Here is a 7,185-nt window from a genome sequence, read left to right as displayed (position 1 = left end):
CGGTTAGTTGCTTTGCATCACCTTTTACTTAGGCAACCCGCAACCGGCAACTGGCCTCTCTCCCCTCTTCCTATTTTTATGGATCGCTTCCGGTTTTATCTAGGTTGATTCCGTCAAGGCGGCTGGTCAAAGCGGTGCTCCCAGCGCTCCTACATCTCTCTTCCTTCCCTATTGCCATCACCCAATTTTACACCTAGTTTTTTCCGGGGCTGGTGCCCTCTACTCCCTTTCTGGCCGTTGTGGCTCCTAGGTGTCGAGGAGGATCTCAGGGATTTTCCCTACTTCCATGGGCGTGGTAGGGCCCCAAAGCTATGATTTTCAGAAACGTGTGGGATGGCCATGAGGATCCTGCACCTATGTGCTGGAGGGCTTCGACGGGTCGGTCGTCCGTGACCATGCCCACGGCCGGATGCGTCGCGATGCCGCACCACGACTGGGGCCAGGTCCTCACGAGCAACGCAGTGCTTATAGGATTTCCTTCCTTTCTTCCTTCTTACTAATTCCCTTTTTTCCGAACTATTGGTGAGCGTACATTTTTCTTTCTCCTCCATCTTAACTGATTCCTTTTGTTTGCACCTTTTTGTTCGCCCAGGTGCTGGCCTAGGTTGTTGTGTTCTTAGCATCCATTCTAAGAGATTAATTTACATTTGATTTCTGCATTTTTTGAACTAGAATTTCTACCACCCTGCATATCAATCAATACTAAAAATAATATTTTACAGGGAATAGGGATCGACCCGGCAAAACTTGTTCGACTTCGACTTCATTATTATTACTAGTAGGTACCCTCTAAATGTTCAGCCGATTCATTTAGCTATTATACTTATAAACACAATGCATACAATTAGCTCAAGGAATTGATCATATTATCTATGAATGCCCAGTCTAATATCAAAGAACAGTAAGTAAACATATACGTTTTTTTTACGACAAACACGCCTTCGTATTGCCTTACTGTACTTATATTCAACTTATTGATTTTTCTGTAGTGTAACCAACCAATGCTAGATTTCCATCTGATGTATAGTTACTTGCTAACAAAATTATTTGTTCTTTGCGTGAAATATACACTAGACTTAGCTGATGTTTCAGGGCAGCACAGTGGAAGGTTGCATGCCATCCAATCAAAGATACAAGTTCAGAGAACAACTAAAGAAAGGTTCGATCTACAGAGTTGAGTCTTTTATTGTTTCAGTGGCGCTGAACAAATACATGACACCAGATCATCCGTATCAGATAGAGATTGGTCAACGTACAAAGGTCATCGAAGCTATTCCAGATCCTGAAAACTTTCCTCTGTTTGTGTATAACGTGAAATCATTTCATGTTCTGCATTCACGCATAGAGAACATCGCCGTTATATCAGGTTCCCAGTGATTACAAGCATGTACTTTTCATATTAAGTTGTCTGCATTTTATGTCCACTTAGTTCTCTTTCTTTTCTTTCAATTTCAGATGTCGCTGGACTGCTGATAATTGTTAATGGATGTAGTTTCGTCGAAGACGAATCAAGAGGCATGGAGGCATTTTCACTTTGAAGATGTTTGGTATAGGTAGCAATGCTTCATCAGGCCGTTATGAACCTGTATGATAGTGTACACCTTTGTTAAGCGGTAAACACAAGCATGTTCCCTCTAGGTATTGCAAGGTATTAGTGATGTTCTATACAGAGGGCTACACAGTATGGTTTGGATTGTTGTTGCAAATCGCTATCTGAAAAGTTACTTTGTTATTCCTAACTTTGCACTTGCCTTGCAATTTTGCATCTCCTACAATGATATGTTGCCCTTATATCAGGACCTTAAAATCAAGAAAAAAGATCAGGTTATGTCAGCATATGATTCTCACTTAGTTTTTCAGTTTATGAATTTCTGGATTTTTGATGATTTTTTGTTACTCAGCTTTTAAAGAGCATAACCTTTGCAATTATTTTCATACTAGGTGTTGCAAAGGTGTTGCTGGCATTTTACGTCCATTGCTACACAACCGCAGGGCAGCCTCCATTGATCTTTCAAGGTAATTTATAGAACACGGTGTCGCAAAGGTATTCGTGATGGTCTACGTCGATTGTTGCACAACTGGAAAGCACACATTATTTTGATGATAACTTAAAGAACAAATCAAGGATAAAGGTTATGTTGCACCTGATTATTGTACATACTGCACATATCTCTTCTTTTTAGCTTAAACTGTGGCTGGACCCTAATCACTGAAACAACTCAATGAATACACTTCTTCATTTAACTTTCCCAAAATGTTCTACTTTTATTATACTGCAAGAAACTTGCTATTGAGATTCCTTCAATATAAGTGTTCTCACCATATCAAATATGCAATGAATCACATAAATATTAGATGATGTTAGTCTTAACGTGATACTGTACTACTACTTCTTGGGTATTAAATTTACAAGTTTCTAAATTTTGTTCCGTTAATTGGCAGGAAGTGCACATGGTGGGTTCGATGGAGGGGCATTTCATTCTGGGTTTCATGCTGTGGTGGTCCTCCTGTTGGTGATCTTTTTCCTGAATTTAATGGTACGCAAACTACCGATTATGTGCGTCCTACAAAGAACTCTGCTATCTGGAGAGATCACTCAACCACATACATCAGCTCAAAAAAAAAAAACCACATACATAGCCGGCTTCGTTTAGATAAATGCCGAAACTGCCACTTCATAGTGTTCTGATGTATCTGTTTGTTGTTGTATATAGTTGCAGTCAATGAATATATCGGATACTATATGTTTTTTTCATCTGCTTTGTGTTACTTTTTTTCCCTGAGAAGATCCGCGTCATAGTCGTCTGTAAAGTTTGCTCTACTTATGATGATATTTATCTTTGTGATGAAACATGCCTTCAGTTCATGTTTTTACAATACTTGCCTAAAGCTGATGAAATTTACCTCCTACATAAGCTTATTGATTGATATTTCTATATATTATCCGGTGGTCAGCTATACTTAATATGCGTACCTCATAGGTCAAGTTGTGAGGCAGTAGTCATATGGATCCAGGTGTATTTAGTTTTTCCTGCTCTCCCTGAAAATAGTAAGATAGCTTCGCTGCCATGTTCTTATGGTCAACAAGGTTAGCTCACAAGGTTCAACAAGCATTACTTATTTTCTGGGAAATGCGTAGGAATTCGTAGCATAGAAAATAAAAAAATTCCTACCACAAGAACGAATAACAAGCCAAGATCTAATTAATAGATGGTAGAAACGAGATGGGATCAACGTACCCTCGAAAATCGCTAAGCGTTAACGAGTTAAATCTCGTGGATGATGTAGTCGATCAGTTTGCATCTCTCAGGAGTGAGTAGAAGATCCCGACGGTGCCGCAAACGGGCAACACCTCCACACTCGGCCACACGTACGCTGTTGATGAAGATGTCATTCTCCCCGTTCCAGCGGGCAGCGGAAGTAGTAGATCCTTCTCGGAATCCCGGCAGCATGACTGCGTGGTGGCGGTGGTGGAGAAATCCTGCAGGGCTTCGCCGTAGCCACGCAAGAGGGAGGAGGAGGAAGGGGGCGACTAGAGTTTGGGGAGAGGGGGCAGGGGCTATGACTTGTGCACATCTTGGAGCTCCCATTGCCCTCCTTTTATAGGTGGAAAAGTGTCAACACCCGGATTTTTAAGTCCGAATGCCTATTATGTCATACATCACAATCCCAGGAATATTGTTGTTGCGAGGCATAATAGTTAAGTATCACAGTCATCATTCATTACAAACCGTAAGTCTTACAAATTTGGAATCACATGATCCATATTACACGAATAGTTGATCTATCAATCAACGAACAAACACAAGTTCATAGTTCAACATAGCGGAAGCGTAAGATACAAGGACTCTCTAGTCCACAGGCCAACGCTTGACGTCGGAAGGCGCTTAGTTGTCATAGGCGTCCTGCTGGTCATCTCCTTGTTCATCTTCATACTCTGGCCATTTGAATAGCCAGGGACAAAGCCGTGAGTACTTTAAGTACTCGCAAACCAATACTAATGTAAGTGCTAGACATTCTAGTATGGTTTGCTAAGCTCTAGTTTATTTGCATAAAGCTAGTTTTAGTTCACAAAGTTTGAGAAAAAGCTTATTCAAGTGCTAACTAACTCAAGTGGGAACATTAGTGTCATTCCCACCATTCAAGTGGTGATTTCAATTCAATTCACCACAAGTCATTTCACCATCATCTTTCAATATCATTTTCAAAGATATGACATCGGAAACTGTATGGCCTTTCCAACCGTCCGTAACGGTGGACGCGGCTATTCGAATAGGTTTACACTCTGCAGAGGTTGCACACTTGTGCCAGAACGTTTGATTTCATCCGTCGGGATTACCCCGAATTATCGTAACACAGTACGCGGATCATCAACCATAACCTTTCACTTACAAATCCTAGTATGAGCACCTCTCCCCATGAGCTTGGCCTCCCAGTGAAGACCAACTGTCAACCTAGGAACTGCACAGGACTTGGCCGTACAATTCACCTCAATTTCACATCATTTCTCAACAGCGGAGGCAGCCTCAAGCGTAACCCCTATGACGTGTGTTCAGAGGGAACCTATACTAAGACGCATAAACTTCCAGTTAAGCCCTACCCATAATCAGGTATTGTGGGGGTACTTAATAATTGGAAAGGTATCGCATTCGAACCAACATCATTGTTTATCAAAAATCACCATCTTCTCTTGGTCATATTCACCTTCAAAAATCATTCAATGGAATGTATCTTCATTCCAAGGTTTCAAATTCATTTCAAATTCACATTGTCCCATCTAGAGTAGTCAAGTTTTATTTCATTAGCACTAGCTCTAAATCATGAGGGGTGCTATCTTGCTTTGCTTGGAAGAGACTAACTTCACTACTCTAGTAACCAACTTGTACTTTGAACAAAGTTAACTATAGAAGTAACTCATTTAGAAAACAAGTAAAACTTGTAAAGTAAAAACTTGGGATAGGCTCTGATGGCGTGTATTTCACACGTTCGTTGGGCAACCCCAAGAGGAAGGTATGATGCGCACAGCAGCAAGTTTTCCCTCAGAAAGAAACCAAGGTTTATCGAACCAGGAGGAGCCAAGAAGCACGTTGAAGGTTGATGGCGGCGAGATGTAGTGCGGCGCAACACCAGGGATTCCGGCGCCAATCGTGGAACCTGCACAACACAACCAAAGTACTTTGCCCCAACGAAACAGTGAGGTTGTCAATCTCACCGGCTTGCTGTAACAAAGGATTAACCGTATTGTGTGGAAGATGATTGTTTGCAGAAAACAGTAGAACAAGTATTGCAGTAGATTGTATTTCAGTAAAGAGAATTGGACCGGGGTCCACAGTTCACTAGAGGTGTCTCTCCCATAAGACGAACAGCATGTTGGGTGAACAAATTACAGTTGGGCAATTGACAAATAAAGAGAGCATGACCATGCACATACATATCATGATGAGTATAGTGAGATTTAATTGGGCATTACGACAAAGTACATAGACCGCCATCCAACTGCATCTATGCCTAAAAAGTCCACCTTCAGGTTATCATCCGAACCCCCTCCAGTATTAAGTTGCTAACAACAGACAATTGCATTAAGTATGGTGCGTAATGTAACTAGTGACTACATCCTTGAACATAGCACTAATGTTTTATCCCTAGTGGCAACAGCACAACACAACCTTAGAACTTTCTCACATCGTCCCAGTGTCAATGCAGGCATGAACCCACTATCGAGCATAAGTACTCCCTCTTGGAGTTACAAGCATCTACTTGGCCAGAGCATCTACTAGTAACGGAGAGCATGCAAGATCATAAACAACACATAAGCATAACTTTGATAATCAACATAACAAGTATTCTCTATTCATCGGATCCCAACAAACGCAACATATAGAATTACAGATAGATGATCTTGATCATGTTAGGCAGCTCACAAGATCCGACAATGATAGCACAATGGGGAGAAGACAACCATCTAGCTACTGCTATGGACCCATAGTCCAGGGGTAGACTACTCACACATCACACCGGAGGCGACCATGGCGGCGTAGAGTCCTCTGGGAGATGATTCCCCTCTCCGGCAGGGTGCCGGAGGCGATCTCCTGGATCCCCCGAGATGGGATCGGCGGCGGCGGCGTCTCTGGAAGGTTTTCCGTATCGTGGTTCTCGATGCTGGGTTTTCGTCACGGAGGCTATTTGTAGGCGGAAGGGCAGAGTCGGGGGCCAGACGAGGGCGCCACACCATAGGGCGGCGCGGGCCCCCCCTGGGCCGCGCCGCCTTGTGGTGTCGCCACCTCGTGGCCCCACTTCGTGTGTTCTTCGGTCTTCTGGAAGCTCCGTGGAAAAATAGGCCCCTGGGCTTTGATTTCGTCCAATTCCGAGAATATTTCCTTACTAGGATTTCTGAAACCAAAAACAGCAGAAAACAACAACTGGCACTTCGGCATCTTGTTAATAGGTTAGTTCCGAGAAAATGCACGAATATGACATAAAGTGTGCATAAAACATGTAGATAACATCAATAATGTGGCATGGAACATAAGAAATTATCGATACGTCGGAGACGTATCAGCATCCCCAAGCTTAGTTCTGCTCGTCCCAGCAGGTAAAACGATAACACGTATAATTTACGGAGTGACATGCCATCATAATCTTGATCATACTATTTGTAAAGCATATGTAGTGAATGCAGCGATCAAAACAATGTGTATGACATGAGTAAACAAGTGAATCATATAGCAAAGACTTTTCATGAATAGCACTTCAAGACAAGCATCAATAAGTCTTGCATAAGAGTTAACTCATAAAGCAATAATTCAAAGTAAAGGTATTGAAGCAACACAAAAGAAGATTAAGTTTCAGCGGTTGCTTTCAACTTGTAACATATATATCTCATGGATATTGTCAACATAGAGTAATATAATAAGTGCAATAAGCAAGTATGCAGGAATCAATGCACAGTTCACACAAGTGTTTGCTTCTTGAGGTGGAGAGAAATAGGTGAACTGACTCAACATTGAAAGTAAAAGAATGGTCCTCATAGAGGAAAAGCATCGATTGCTATATTTGTGCTAGAGCTTTGATTTTGAAAACATGAAACAATTTTGTCAACGGTAGTAATAAAGCATATGCATCATGTAAATTATATCTTATAAGTTGCAAGCCTCATGCATAGTGTACTAATAGTGCCCGCACCTT

General features: G+C 41.8%; 1 long non-coding RNA gene across 2 annotated transcripts; it reads left to right on the top strand.

The window, feature by feature from the left end:
* The first annotated feature begins 202 nt into the window (after positions 1-202).
* On the top strand, positions 203-2,861 carry LOC127338373 (uncharacterized). 2 transcript variants are annotated; one of them, XR_007874330.1, is made up of 4 exons: positions 203-1,159; positions 1,237-1,366; positions 1,456-2,016; positions 2,443-2,861. It is a non-coding gene; the product is annotated as an uncharacterized lncRNA (long non-coding RNA). The 2 variants fall into 2 exon arrangements; XR_007874329.1 differs by having other exon boundaries at positions 203-1,366.
* The last annotated feature ends 4,324 nt before the right edge of the window (positions 2,862-7,185 follow it).

Source organism: Lolium perenne, chromosome 3 (assembly GCF_019359855.2).
Source record: "Lolium perenne isolate Kyuss_39 chromosome 3, Kyuss_2.0, whole genome shotgun sequence".
Classification (NCBI taxonomy): Eukaryota; Viridiplantae; Streptophyta; class Magnoliopsida; order Poales; family Poaceae; genus Lolium; species Lolium perenne.
This window is presented reverse-complemented; position numbering and strand designations above follow the sequence as displayed.